Source organism: Biomphalaria glabrata, chromosome 16, assembly GCF_947242115.1.
Source record: "Biomphalaria glabrata chromosome 16, xgBioGlab47.1, whole genome shotgun sequence".
Taxonomy (NCBI): domain Eukaryota; kingdom Metazoa; phylum Mollusca; class Gastropoda; family Planorbidae; genus Biomphalaria; species Biomphalaria glabrata.
The window spans coordinates 32,341,182-32,357,745 of record NC_074726.1 but is presented as its reverse complement, the minus strand read 5'-3'; the positions used below and the strand labels follow the sequence as shown (position 1 = coordinate 32,357,745).

At 32.9% G+C, this 16,564-nt stretch overlaps 1 pseudogene; it reads right to left on the bottom strand.

Moving 5' to 3' along the window:
* The window catches only part of LOC129923311 (dynein axonemal heavy chain 6-like), a 132,298-nt pseudogene that overhangs the window by 39,956 nt on the left and 75,778 nt on the right, over positions 1 to 16,564 (bottom strand).

Below are 16,564 nucleotides of genomic sequence, written 5' to 3'. Positions count from 1 at the left end.
AGCGTGAAGGTAGACTGTGCATACTGGTACAAACATCACCCAAGATTGAACAGCATGAAGATAGACTGTGCATACTGGTACAAACATCACCCAAGATTGAACAGCATGAAGGTAGACTGTGCATACTGGTACAAACATCAACCAAGATTGAACAGCATGAAGGTAGACTGTGCATACTGGTACAAACATCACCCAAGATTGAACAGCATGAAGGTAGACTGTGCATACTGGTACAAACATCACCCAATATTGAACAGCATGAAGGTAGACTGTGCATACTGGTACAAACATCACCCAAGATTGAACAGCATGAAGATAGACTGTGCATACTGGTACAAACATCCCCCAATATTGAACAGCATGAAGGTAGACTGTGCATACTGGTACAAACATCACCCAAGATTGAACAGCATGAAGGTAGACTGTGCATACTGGTACAAACATCACCCAAGATTGAACAGCATGAAGGTAGACTGTGCATACTGGTACAAACATCACCCAATATTGAACAGCATGAAGGTAGACTGTGCATACTGGTACAAACATCACCCAAGATTGAACAGCATGAAGATAGACTGTGCATACAGGTACAAACATCCCCCAATATTGAACAGCATGAAGGTAGACTGTGCATACTGGTACAAACATCACCCAAGATTGAACAGCATGAAGGTAGACTGTGCATACTGGTACAAACATCACCCAAGATTGAACAGCATGAAGATAGACTGTGCATACTGGTACAAACATCACCCAAGTTTGGACAGCATGAAGGTAGACTGTGCATACTGGTACAAACATCACCCAAGATTGAACAGCATGAAGGTAGACTGTGCATACTGGTACAAACATCACCCAAGATTGAACAGCATGAAGGTAGACTGTGCATACTGGTACAAACATCACCCAAGATTGGTCAGCATAAAGATAGACTGTGCATACTGGTACAAACCTCATTGAGAACAAAAGGAATGAAGCAGCTAGAGACAAAAAGATGATAAAGAAAGCTGTCCTGTCACATAGCCCTTTAACAGGTGCATTCATATACACTAACTGTGGCAAACATTGACACTAAAGAATTGGCTTGTTTAATAACACCAGATTCTGCCCAGACTCAAGAAGAAACTAAAACCGATGATGCATCTAGGCTTATCCATTGTCTTTCAAATAGAAGAAGCCATATAGTATAGTACCAGTATAAGATTTTTCAAATATTAATATGTATCACATTAGTTTGACAAACACACATGATCACACAGATATTCACATACATACAGTTTGACAAACACACATGATCACACAGATATTCACATACATACATATGTATCTCTCTCTCTCTATATATATATATATATATATATATATAAACTCTTTTGCCAACCTGTGTATCAGTAAATAAAAAAATTGTGGGTTTATTTTGAATGCCTGCTGTATCATACAATTTTTTCAGGTCATCGTGGAATGAAGAATAGTCATAGCCTCGAAAGAGCTCAATCTGGAAGCAGCGATAGTTACACATGTGGGCAGACAATCTGCACACAAAAAAAAATAAATCACATACTTAGGTGTGTTTTTATCTACTAGTATATATAAATGTTCTTTTAAAACTGTAAAAAAATGATTATTTTAACTCAACAATCTGGTAAAAATATTATAGATATTTATATATTGAACCTTGTTAATGACTGTTTTCCTGTTCCTCCCACTCCAACCAATAAGGCATTGCCTCTTTCTTGTTGAATCATCCTGACTAGTCGAGTAATATGTTCCATTGCATCCATAAAGAACACAAGACGCATTTCTTTAGGTGATGTAAGGTTAAGGTCATCTAGATACTGTCTCAAACAGAAGGAATTTCTACATAAGTAAGTATTAAAAGCTTTGTAGAGTTCTATATATTTTAATTTAGTTGATTTAATAAAATATAGAGGTTAGACTATGAAGTGCTTGATGATAACTTTTGAAATGGTTAAAAACATTATACCTATGTAACTATTTGAAGTATAAAACTAAGTTTCCAAATGTCTAGAACTTTATCGTTCTATTTTGTTATTTTCATATGAAATTTTCATCACAAAATATAAATTTTAGAAATCATTAAATAGCAGTTTGTTACCTCCCCTAAAACATGTTGAAGTTTGTTCATGTCAGATATCTCCTCATAAAATTTCTCTTCTGGTGGGCATCCCATCTTCATGAAATTACCAAACAGTAAAGGATCTTTGATAAATGAATGCGGATCAAAGTTCTGAAAATAATTAAAAGAATTCTTTACTGGCATTGATATTTGATGAGGGTCAGATGTTTGGAGTTAATTTTAAAAATTAAAAAAAATTGACATTTGTATTTTAGATAGGATGGCCAAGTGATAAAATGATGGTCTAATAAATAGGGTAGTAAGATCTTGACAATCTCAGTTCAGGTCAGGAGAATGAATGAGATTTAGGCTGGTTTGTAGCTTCATTATTCATGCTTATGGTAGTGCGCTATGGTCCAATCTCTTTTTTTGTGAGAGTATGGGCTATCTGTGAGAAATTTCTGTGCTGCCTTCAGGAACCCAGCAAACACAACTCAGATCTTAGTCGGGTTATGAGCTTGAGCCCCTTTGATGGATAGCACAGCAGTTTAAGCTTTTCCGCCACTCTTCACAGATCCCCCCCCCCCCATTATAAATGAAATATAAATTCCATTGCACTGAGCTAACTAAAAACTATTAAACATGTATGTTATGGAGTGTGTGCCCATGTTTGTATTGACAGAGAACTGTTGCTGCTAAATTCAGATTTCTACAGTTGGTAAAAGAAGCTTAGCAGCTGATGAAAGAAGTAGGAGATGAGAGACAGAATGTGTGTTGATTGTAGGTGTTGAAACATTTTCAGAATTTATTTAGAGTTTTGTATCAAGTAAGCTAAATGCTTACTAGAACTACAACACAATGACAAGCTCATCAACAATGGAATAAATTTCTATACAAACATTCATCAATCTGAATGAATGTTCACATTGTAATATGAATAGGAACAAGACTGTTTGCACTTCTTACACCAATTTAAGAGCATTGACCTAAATGTTCACATTTTAAAGAGTTATTAATAAAGATTATTTTGCCTCTATTGATGCTATTACTTCTATTGATGATTGTATTTATTTCAGTTCTAATTAACATTACTGATTAGATTGGAAACAATAATTAAATAAATTAAAAATAATGATAACAGTAATTTAAACATAACCTCATTGAATGTTTTGTACACAATTTCTGCCATAAGTTTGTGGAAGAAAAGCTTGTCTTCATTGTTAATCAGTCGATCATGGAACACTCTTTGAGTCTCGTGAATAAATAGACGAACAATTTGAATTTTTTCACGGAAGATTCCTGCATCAGCCTGCAATATACCTACAAAACATTAAAATGTCATTACAAATTTGAAAATTCTAACAGAAAATGAAATTGAGATTCTAGCAATAAAATTACAAGGAAATGGTTTGTTAAAAAAAAAAAAAAAAAGAGTAAAAGTGAAAGAAGAAATAGAATTTTTGCTATAATTTCATCCTATGAAAATATCAATCTAAAAATACTATTAAAAAAAAAAATTCAGAAAGTCCAAACCATTTTTGTGAGACTTTGTAATCTATTTTTAAAAAATGTTTTTAATTAACCCCTGCTTTTGTTACTGTAAATTAATGTAGCTCTAATTAAAAAATCTGTGCTTTTATTGTGGAACTATTTAAAGTTGTTTGATATGAAATTGAATTTATCAACTTCTTCATTGAAGAGCTGTTTCTCAATAATGTTAGTTTACTTTTATTTGTAATCAGAACCAGTCTGCATTCTAGGCCTTATGGTCACTCTCGAGCTTTGAGGTGATAATAATTTTCAAACAACAATTCTTTCACTTAGACATTCTAAAGCTTTGTTTTTTTTTCATAGTTTCTGATTCACAGTACTAGTCGAACAATATTTTCAGTGGTATTTTAAAGCTATTTTCATATCATCTTGCAATTAATTATAATTATATCAACAGTAATTATTATAATATGGGATATTGAAAAGGTGCAAATTTCATGAAATTTTGTTGTTTAAATGCTTAGTAGCAGACAATTTATAAAGTAGAATGCTGACCTTGGACTACTTTAGAAAGGTCTCTCAGATTGAAAACGTAGTGAGATTTGGCAGGCGTAGGAAGTAGGTCTGAGCTCATTCTAAAATAGAGTTCAACAGCTGAGTTAACTATTGGTTCAGCTAATGTACGGGCATTGCGAGAGAAGTCTAGTAAAAACCCATTGATGATTGCCTGGAAGTAAAAGTGAAGTCAAACATAATAGGCCCAATAACCTAAACTATGTTTTTATTATTAAGTAAATACTTTGTTCAATGACTGAAAGAGGCCAACAAAGTCTTTACCAAATGTATTTTAATTTACTAGTAAAAAAAGTTATATTTTATCTAATTATCTTTTTTTTTTCCACAAATAGTTGAAAACATTTTATATTTCAATAAATTGTAATTTATTTCAATGTGTGTTACAGGACAGACATTCTATCTGAATTGAAGATTAGAACATCCTAGTCCAGACCTGACAGGAGTTACCAACATGACAACATTCACAAATACTAAATGACCAGGCAGTTTACCCTGACATTTGAGAATGCAGTCAATACAATTTACAATCACTATTTTTTAACTGAAAATATATATTACACTCAATATTAATATTTTAAGTATAAAATATCAATACCATTAAAAATTAAATTATAACATGTTTAAGTGAGGCCCTTGTTAAAATGGTTGCCTGATGATACGGTAGGAGCTCTGGACTATTGTCTGAATGGTTCCTAGTTCAAACACAGTCACCATCCTCCACTACCTGAGGGAGGTTTGGGCTACAATGTAATAATCTTTTAATTTTGAAGGAACATCGAAAACACATAAAAAGCAAAAACAAATATTGTACTAAAGAAAAGTATCCATAAAAAAAACCAACTTACTAAAAACATCTGTTTTAGGCTCATTTCAGTTGGGGATGGGATGGTGAACATGGAAAAATGTTGAAATAACCTTGGTGACACAGGATTTCTACCGCCACCAGGAGGCGAACAGGCAGCAGCAAGGGTTACATCCTGTAACAGAAAAAATTGTTTGAGTTAGTGCACAAAGCTGTGTAGCAGTGCATCAGCTTTTTTTCTTTTAAAATGGACTAAAAGAGAATTTGAAAGATTATTTCATGGAATCTTGAACACAGGATTAAATATGTCCACTTTGCTGATTGTCAGTAATGGTTTCTCTGGTTTGATGATAGATTATTTTGTGAAAGCCTATATATCTCCACACCTGTACCTTCTTGGCAGCACTAAATTCTCTATATAATTCTGATAATATAACTTCTGGTAGCCCAACTTTCACTTCAGAATAGATTCAGAAACAGGACTATCATTTCAAACCAAATTTCTTAAGTGAAATAAACACTCAAAATATCTTTAAGAATGTTAAATATTAAAAGTGCTACTTGAAACTCTTTGCTGAGTGAAAATATTTGAATTAAATTGATCATCTGAACTTCTGTGTTGCAAAGCCTATTTATTCTCTTATCAAAATCTATCCCATCATTTAATGACATTAACACACACACATATATACTTTTTTTTGGGGTAAGTTTCTACAAGGCTGGAGGAGTAAAGATGATAAAGACACTTTTTAAGATTTGCAACAGGATCTGGCAGTCAAGAGACTGGCCCAAGCCCTGGTTTCAATCACTCATCATCACCCTGCTAAAAAAAAGGCTATTTGCAACTCTGTCAAAACTACCATGCCTCATAAGCCATCCCAGCAAAGTCCTGTTAAAAATTATATTATACCATCTAAAACCAATAGATGACAAAAATTTTAGTAGGACAAGCAGGTTTTAGATAAGGTCACAGCACAACAGAAAAAAATCCTAAGCTTCAGGGTACTCTGTCAAGTCTTAATAGATTTTAAGAAAGCTTTCAACATCAAAGGTTACAAAGGTACTGCAAGCATTAAAGGAAGAAAAATTACTAACTTGTGCTTTGCTGAATACATAGATGGTCTGGCAGGGACTAGCTTACTAGTTGCTCAAAGACAAGACTTCCACAGCATAGGGTGTGCAAATCAATGTTGAAAAAACACTAATTATGACTCTAATAGCCAACAGACATTAGTATTGGAGGCTTAAAGAAAGTTGACAAGTAAATTTAAATACCTAAGAGCTATTGTTTCAGATAAAGAAACCAAAACTGAACTACTGGCCAGTTCACAGGAGCACTTGGTTAACTCATAGCAATTTAGAAAGACAAAGGTATAGCCCTCCACACTTAAATCATCAGACTTTGGCCATGGCCACATTCTTATATGCTTGAACTGCAGAACTATAGAGGAGGATCCTGGCCATAGATATATGCTACAGAATGATCCTAATTATCACATACAAAGACTGAAACATAAACAAAAGATTAGATACTGGATCACAATGACAATCGGGCCCAGAGATGACCAGCTAACCACTGTCAATAACAGAAAACTAAAACTTTATGACCATATTCCTTTATGACCAAAAGGTCTTCAGGGCTCGCAAAAAACTTTCAGCAGGGAACAGAACCAGGAAATAGAAGAGGCAGCACAGAAAGAGATAGGAAGACAACATAAAAGAATGGATGACCAGTCATCGAAAGAGATTCTATTAAAGGCAAAAAAAAACAACCAGAGAGGAATGGAGAACGACAGTCGACAGATCATGCGTGGTGTCCCAAAAGTTAAACAGGCTAAGGGATAGGTGAATTCTTTAAATGATATTTGCAATGACAAAATTGAATACTTTTATATTTATGCCTATTTAAAACAACTTTATAGTCTCTTCACAGCTTGTCAGTCCAAGGTGGAATTAGTTTTAATGATTTCAAAATTGCAGTCAAAGAGGGTTTCCAGTATGAGCCATTCTGAATCTTTTAAAATTATTTAACATTTTATATCATGGCGAGCCAGTATATTAAGAATGCTACCCTCTAAATATATAAAGGGTAAAAAAAAGTGGTCCACATTGCAAGACTCTCCCCATTGTTCTTTGGCTGTGTTATCATGCCAGGTACATCAGTTTACAAGAATCGATTACAAGGTCGCCACATTTTGTCATCAGTGTATATAAAAACAAAGAGATGCCCCTGTACATTAGAGAACTGATTACTCCATAAGTCCCCCAGAGAGCCCTACGCTCAATGGACTCAACGCTTTTAGTGGTGCCATGTTTCTCCCTCAAAAGCTACGGTCTGCAGGCTTTTTCAGTGCACGGACCCAAGGTTTGGAACACACTCCCCATTGATCTCAGACAGACAACATGCTATACCACTTTTAAGAAGGACATTAAGACCTACTTGTTTAAAACTTTTTTAGATTAGTTTTTTATTTCTATTGTCGTGTTTGTGTTTGTTACAGCGCCTTGAGCCTACATTTTGTTTGTTAACAGCGCTTTATAAATAAAACTATTATTATTATCAGTTTAATCAAAATCTTCAACTCATACACATGCACTCAAACAGTAAACATTTTGTTATCCTTTATGAAAAAAAAAACGTTCGCAATTATTTTTAGCACCTGAATCTCTTTCCAGGTCATTGTTTCTCTGTCATATAAACCATCAAAGTCTAGATACTGTCGTAAAAGTTCAATAGGTGGCTGAGAGCCGTACGTGTCCAGTTTGGGCATGTTGAGATCGTCAATAAATATGACCACTCGTTTACCTTGAGGTGCACCTGTACACAGAGAAAAGCATGACAAAAGGACATTGGTATGAATAATGAACATTGATCAAAGTTTTGAGGAATTAAGATGTAAGTCTACTGGTACTTTTCAAGAGTTGTATGTTACTACTATGGTCTTGTATGTCAGCCATTAAGGATAGGATGGCTGCATGGTCATGTGATTTTCGCACTGGACTATCGTTCAGATTTATAAATAGTCCAGGGTTCAAACCCTGCCCGCTCCCATCCCCCTCATCCTGCAGGAGGTTTGGACTAGGAAATAATTATCTTCAACTCTAAAAGAACATTCGAAACATGTAAAACATTTTACAAATATGTAAGTAAAGGCGGGGCTTTAAGTCAAAAGGGCAGGTCGTCACAAATCCTCAAAAAAACATAATCTGATGCGCTATCGAAAATGTAAGACTACAGTTGAGATGCTTATAGAAACATGTATAAATGATGGTCAATTATAGCCCCTGCCACTTCTTTGTTCCCAACCTACATCTATTGGACTGTATTGTTTTTTTAATTGTTTTAAAAGTGGAGTTCAATTTTCTGAAATTTTGTAATTAAACATTAATACTACTGAAACATTAGGTCAGTTTAAGACTATAATGTTACCATGCATTAGTTAAACATTGAAATTGTTCTTATTCTTAATTTCAATCAATCAAAAAGTTAGTTAATTTAATGCATTAAAAATTGCTCTAGGACATGTTGACCCCCAATCATGATGAAGCATGGTTTTGAAAATATAGAAAATTATTTTATTTTAAGTAATCAATTTTTAGCATAAAATGATATTTAATTTTATAATTACTGAAAATAATTTTAGTACTAAAAATATCTTGAGAGAGTAAATAAAGAAATTAATAAGTCAGGATATTTACCAAAAAGACATACAAAAAAAAAACCAAAAAAAACTGAGATCAGACATTTAGTTTAAAACATAAGACTGTATAAGAAGTTAAAATGTTACAGTTATAGACAAAAAAATAAATTTACCAATAACATTTTTCTTTCGTTTCTCCAACTTCCCTTCAATAATTTCTTGAGTTCTTCCGCTGCTGGTTTGTGCAGAAAAGTTAATGTAAACTGGTACGTAGTTCATTCTCTCAGAGATGCGATCAAGTAAATCTCTTACTATCACAGACTAGAGCAAGTTGAAGGAGACAATATATTCATTCTTTCAGATATGCAGTCAATTATTTCAATTACACAAACATTAACCAATCAAGAAATATTCAGAAGTTGCAACATTTTTTTTTAAGTTATAGTTTAAACAAAAACATTAAATCAACATCTTATAATCATATCTTTAATGAAGGTAAATTTGTAAACTAATTTCATACTACCTTGCCCACGCCTGTCCCTCCTGTAAAGAGCACTGGTTTTTGAACAGAAAGTAACTGCTCTAGGAAGTAGCCATAACGTGCTGTGTCCACAGTGGGCACCATCATTTTAAAAAATGAAATGGATTTGTCAAATCGAAAGGATGAGACAAGACATTCCCACAGATCCATTCTCTTTGAGTCCACCTCAATGTAATAGCTCCATAAAGGATATGTTCCTGGCAGCTGAAAGGTTATATTAATAATAGAGAAACACTCCATCTTGCAAATAATTTCAATGTTCATAACTTCAGTATTCTTTTTAAGGACAACATAACATCAAATTTAAACAGAACATGTTGTCATTTCAATAGTACTTCAGCAGTGCATCTAGAATGCACTACATCTAGACTTCTTTCCAGCTACTAGATTACTCAATGAAGTAAGCTATAAGCAAGCATCAGTATTCAAAATGCACTCAAGACTCACATCTCTGTATCCAATCAAAAAAACTATTTTTTATGCTTATAAAGAAGACTCCTTGGTGTATGTTTTGTTAATTGTTTTCTACTATCACTACCAATGTAGTCTTTTACTAGATGGGTTTAGTTTTTAATAAAGTCAATAGGTTTAGTGAGTAGAAGAAATATACCCAGTTCTTTAAGGTCCAAATTTGTTGTTATATTATCCAACAATGAAATCAACTCTGAGCCAGTTCAGCACTAAATTGTCTATGATGTATAAATAGAATATCTGATTGAAACTATCAACACATAATATTGTTTCAGTTACCTTGGCATCTTGATTTTCATCAAATTGTTGTCATATAAACAGATCAAAAGCATCTCTGTACTCATCATTGAGGTTACCCCCAAGAGCCCAAAGGTAACAAAACACAAAGATCTGGCACAGAAATCGAAACATCTTGGAGGATTCTAGTGACCAGTCAAATTGACCAAGCTTGTAGAAGAAAATGGCTTCAAGCAATTTACAAAATGAGTTTATTTTGCTGATATCTACCTGGAAAATAAGAGTACAGATCTAAATGTTGAGAATTCTTAAGTCTACATTGAAACTAATTTGTTCTTACTGGTATGGATATAGTTCTTTAAGATACTTTGTATTTGTCCACACCTCCATATAATTCATTCATAGTAATAGATTTTGGATTCATAACATACACATGAACTGGTTGATAGAATTCATTCTGTACACCTTGATTGTACAAACTGGTCAAGGCTTTTTCTAGAATCTAATGAAACAAGTCATCAAAACTTTAGAACATTTTTTTGCTTAAATAAATAGGGTTATTATATATTTAGTACCATGAAAATGAAGAAGAGACAGACAGAGAAATCGATGGGAGGACAACATAAAGAATGGACGGGCCTGCCATTGAAAAAGGTTCTAACTAAGGCAAAAGACAGAGAGGAATCGAGAAAGACAGTAGATGAATCTTGCCATGGTGCCCCAATGGTCCAACAGACTAAAGGATAGGTAAAGGTAAATTGATTTAGAATTAAAATACATATTATACCTATTCTAATGTTATGTCTTTTCCAATGTAATTTCAGATCTGATGCTTAATCTAATGCCTTAATAAGGTTGAAGCACAAACACTACACAATACACATTCACCAAACTTTAGGCATTGGCAGTTAATCTTTTCATTCACAATAACTGAATATTTTTTTTTTTTTAAATTGTGTAAAAAAAATATTATGAACAGAATGAAAATATGTTTAGGTTACAAGCTAAATAGTTAGGAAGGAACTGCACCAAATAACTAGCAATGAGTCTGACTACCCTACAAAACATCAGGGGTAGGTAACAAAGAGCTCAGATCATTTAAACAACTGCACAACAAAGCCTGCCAGGTGTCAAAATTTGTATTGATTCTTTTTACTTTCCAAATAACTGTCTTTTATTTTCTTTTTTCATTTTAATGATGCTGTTAGAATATTTTCAAAGAAAATTTGACAACAGTTAATAATTGTTTATTTTGGTTGAGTAAAAAATTTCAGATAACCCTTTAGCAGCTGTATGCATTGTAAGACATAATTGCCTTAAAATATCAATGATTCTTAACCTACACCTACATCATGAAAAAATTCAGAAAACTCAGAATCTGTCCAAAATAGCTAAAACAACACATGTATTTTTTACATCTAACAGTCCATCTTTAAATGTTCTAAGTGTAAAAGATAGTCTTTAATATATTTTAACTCTTTCTCTCCTACTGACGATACCAGCGTTGATTCCACTAGAATGTGGTAAATAATTATGGAGAGAAAGAGTTAAATTTGTTCAAATTGTTATACATAATTCCAAGGGAGGAGCCTATTTTATTTCTGGTCTTTGTCTCACTGGTGCCACAGAGAAAGTTGATATTGAATATGTTTAATTATTGATTGTTATTAACTTTCTATGTATAGACCTAAGAAACAAGGTCATTGTACAACAAAAGGACATAAAGTGGATAGATGACTATATATTTTTTTTAAATACTAGCTTAGTAGATCATGTACTTTTGATGGATTCCTTATTAGCATCATTAAACTCTGCTTTTAGGCCCTGTTTCAAACTTTTCAAATGCAAGAACATAAAGTCATTAATTTAAAAACAAATGCAATCTTTCATTTGTAGAAAATATGCTTGAATGTGATGACTGAGAATTGTGTGAGTCACAGAGTGAATGAAAACTTACAAGTTTAATATTTACGTACCTAGATTTGATTTGATTTGGATTTTAGGCACATCAGCACAATTTAGGCCATGTCGTGCCTTCAGTCCCTTAAGGACTACTCTCTCTCTACATAACAGGGGCTTAATTCTATACAGTTAAATCATTAAAATCAAGGTCTATTCACAGTTAAAATAGTAAGGGTAGTAAAAATTTAATAATTTGGTAAAAATCTAATGTAAATAGTACATGTTCACAGATTCATAAATCAGATCTTTGTAGACAACCCCACTTCCCGGATAAAGCCCAGTACCTTCCCAGGGTCGACATTGTCGAATAGTGTTTTTAAGTTAGTGGCTCTAAAACACTACAATTAGAATGGCTACAAATGTAATACACTACCCTGTAAATTGTGGTCTTTTCACCCCCAGTTGGTCCAACTAGCATAACACCATGTCTGACAATCATAGTCTCCAAGAACTGTATCACTTTCACAACTTGCGTGTCCACCACTTGGAGCTTCATTTCTAGTTGGATGTTCATGATCTCATCTTTCAGCTGGCCATAATCATGTTCAGGTATGTTAACACCAGGAAAAAGATCTGAAAGTATGGCCTGCAAAACATTATAAAACCACTCAGTGAACAAGTTTCATAACTATTTCTTCACATTATTAATACTTTTTTTTATTCCACCCAAAATATAATTTTTAAAATTTTGATTTATCTGTAAGAAATATTCTGTTTAATGCTGGTGATAAAACCATAAGAAAACTTTCCACAAATGAATTGATAATTCATAGATAACTATATGTTTGTCTAAAAACTAATTAAAAGCTTAAGCTCCATGTAAGTAAATACACATTATTAACATGTAATATGAGTGATAATTTAGTTTATGGCATAATAATAATATACAGTTTTTACTATTGTATGGTTCAGTAAGCTTATAGTCAGAAGTAGGGCCTACAAAAATAGACGTAGTGGTTTATTAATCAACAGATTGATTTATCCATTCATCAAATGGTTCACATTTATTACAGGGCTTAACACTGTGGTTTTTACTTCATCTTTCTTTTGTTTTGACATTTGTTGGAAGAGTTTATATATATAGCTGTTAGTCTTTTATAACAGTTCAAAGCATAAAAATAAACAAATAATAGTAATACTTATACTAATAATAATAATAAATGAAAAAGTAAAAACCGAGTTACTTGAAACAGTTTAGCATCGTTGAACAAAAACTTTGGAAGATTGCTATCACGAAGCGCTCGAATCAGAACTACATCTTCCGGTTTGTCAGGATTCTGTCTTTTTAAACTGCCAGCCATAACCAGGACAGATTTTACAGCTCGCATACCTAAAACAAAATGTGTATATTATCATAAATTTGCATATTTTATTTGAGTGTGTACATGTCTTTATTTTTAGGATATAATTATTCATGAGTGTCTACTATTTTTAGGACATTATTATTTATGAGTGTGTACTTTTTTTCTAGGAAATACTTATTGATGAATGTGTCAAGGTTATTACCAAAGTCATAATGATCTTGTTGCGAGAGTTGTTCACTACACAGTTTGTACATTTGAACCATTTTCTTGGCTAATGTTCTGGAGGACTCAAATCCTTCTGAGTACAAGATAGCTTCAGCAATCAGACCTAAAAGAAAAGAAGCAATAAAATATTAGAACTGGAAATAATTTATCTACAAGGAGTCACTTTGTACAGGAGTGACAATAAACTACATATAAACATCATCTGTAAGTTGATAAAAATGATATATAATAAACACTGCAGCTGCATACATAAACTAAAAGAAAAAGAGAACACATAAGGACTAATGGCATTAATGGAAAAAGCTTCATTTGTCTTACAGCTGAAAATGAATGAATATTGAGAGGAGATGAAATGAATTAGCCCAAGTTCCCATCATCTAAATAGAGAGACAATATAGCAAATCTAGCATAAGATCCAAGCCATCAGAGGCTGAGAAAGAAATTGCATGTGATACCAGAGATAAAAGTAATAAAACATTCAAAAGGATCACTCAACTTTAAACTGGTTCATAGGTTTAGGTTCTATTTTTGTTGTCTTATAAATTAAATACATAAATAAATGTCCTTAGGAGTCAAACTTTGGCCCGAACCATGCAAAGTACAAGACAATACACGACAATGGCCTGTTCTGCACAATGAACAGTTTGTTCAGGCATCCATGACAGGCATCATATGTAGTTGCAGAATTGGGCCTTTTGGGATTTTTCTAAACACTTAGCCATTGTTGTACTTGTGGCTTTTGAATACTACTAAGGAAAAGACCTTCTAGATGTTTCATCATCTTACCATAATCTGGTACCATCATTGATATAGGTCTAAACAAAGCCTGTAAATTATCAGGTAATTCTGTCCGTCCAGCGTAACCAGGATTCATAGTGATGAAGGCTGCACATGTATGAACCAGTTTGATCTCACGCCCTTCAAACATGAACCTATTGAGCTATAGAGGGAGACAACATAGAAAACTTTGTTCTTACCAGTCTAGTAATCTAAAGAGAGAGACAATTTTTTTTATTGTTTCTAACACCAATCAGGTTAACCAATTTCATTAACAAATCTCCTTGACCATAACCTACATGGAAACATACATGCACTACATGCAATTACCAAGCTTCTATCTAAGGATTTTAAAACTTAGAATAAACGCACCCACCTCTCAAACCATCACTAAAACAGAGGTAATGATAATGAATAGTCAACAGTAAATTGGAAATAATGATTATGATGATCTCAGGAATATATTAATATATGGTGTGGTGTAAAAAAGAAAATATATGAAAGTTTTAAATTGCAACATTAGAAAATACAAGAAACTGCTTGACACAGAATTTGGAAAAATAAGTAAAACAAAAACACTGCCCATGATGAAATATTGTTGTGTTATTCTGATGAAATATTGGTGTGTTCATTTTGATGAAATATTGGTGTGTTCATTTGATGAAATATTGGTGTGTTATTCTGATGAAATATTGTTGTGTTATTCTGATGAAATATTGGTGAGTTCATTTGATGAAATATTGGTGTGTTATTCTGATGAAATATTGGTGTGTTCATCTAATGAAATATTTGTGTGTTATTCTAATGAAATATTGGTGTGTTATTCTGATAACTCTTTGAAAGATTGATTTTGTTTCGCTTTTTAAACCAGAGTGGCTGATTTATTCACATTTACATACACACTTGTATCTACTGATTATAATATGAAAAGTTTGCAGTAGTATTTAGTATAAAAATTCCAATCCCATTATTCAAAATCTACAACTTGGAGAAGTCTATAGACTTGTGAGGAGCAGAATAAGTTGAATAAAATTATAGGAATGAGGTACATTTTCTCACACTGATCTTTGTATTTTATAATGAAGGACTTATTGGAGTTAATATGGTGTCTTTTTATTTACAGTGCCTTGTACAACTGAAGTTATTTATTTCTTGGTCTGCAACACTTTTCATAAATAATACTGCCAAAAAAACTAAGCCTAATGATGTTCGCCACTTTTTCTAGAGAACAATGTTTTAGTCTGATTAATTACATTGATTGTTTAACTCCCTTTCCAAATAATATTTTTAAAAAACACTCTTCTTTTAGTAGGCAATAATGGAGATTAATAAAGGACTAGATTGAAACACAAGAGGCAAGCATGTAGGCCTTGAGTTTCATGTCAAAAAAACAAACAAACATGTAGTCCTTGAGTTTTACGCCAAAAACCAACAACAAAAAAACATGTAGGTCTTGAGTTTCATGCCGAAGTGTAATCTAATAAAGGTAAACTTTCATCTGGGTCGTTAGACCTAATAAAAACACAAGAAATCTTCATTCAGAAACCTAGAACCCAAGTATTTACTTTCATGCACAATGTTCAATATGAAAATATTATTTTCTCATTAGATTCTTTTGCTAATTTTTTTTTTGTCTTTATTACAGTTTATCCTATATTATGATAACCGTATTAAAGTAATTACATTTTGATAAAAGTCACTTTATCTTGATTAGTTATTATTTTATTTATTTTTGGGCTACACTTTATAATTGACACTTCCCTTGATGGTAAGACATGCTTCATATTAGCTGCTTTAGCTTCATGCCTATGTTACTTTTGAATCCTGCCTTATGTACTTTTGATTCCTACCTTAGCTACTTTGGCATTTCTGATAGTAATAAGTTGTTGAGCAATAACAGATAAAACTTCAATATTGATTCGGTTGAACTCATCAAAACAGCACCAGGCCCCTGACTGTGCTAGCCCAGAGAAGAATCCTCCCATCATCTGGAAGAATACAATGGAAATTGAAACTATCAGTTATGTTAAAATAACATAAAATTTTAACATCTAATAATTGCTCAATAAAACAGTATTTAATATAGCTGAAGAAGTCAAACCATAGAGCAGTGATGCCCAACCTAATTCGACCTGCAGGCCATTTTAATTTCCGACACTCGTGTCGCAGGCCACATAACCGAAAAAGTAACAAAAATAAATGCAGAAATGAAATTGACATTAAACTAATTTTATGAGAAACCCATGGATGTAGTACTTACATTAACTAATGGGATATTTGAATTTTTTTTTCACGCATCGAAAAATGGGTTTATTTCTCTACTTCAAATGTGAGCAACATTTTAGCTTTTCCCACCGACCCATTTTCTTGTCTCTTTGTGTTAAATATTCCCATCAATACCGCTATATTTGTTTCATAATGCTGTTCATATGCTGGGTTTTTTTTTGTTAAACAGCCACA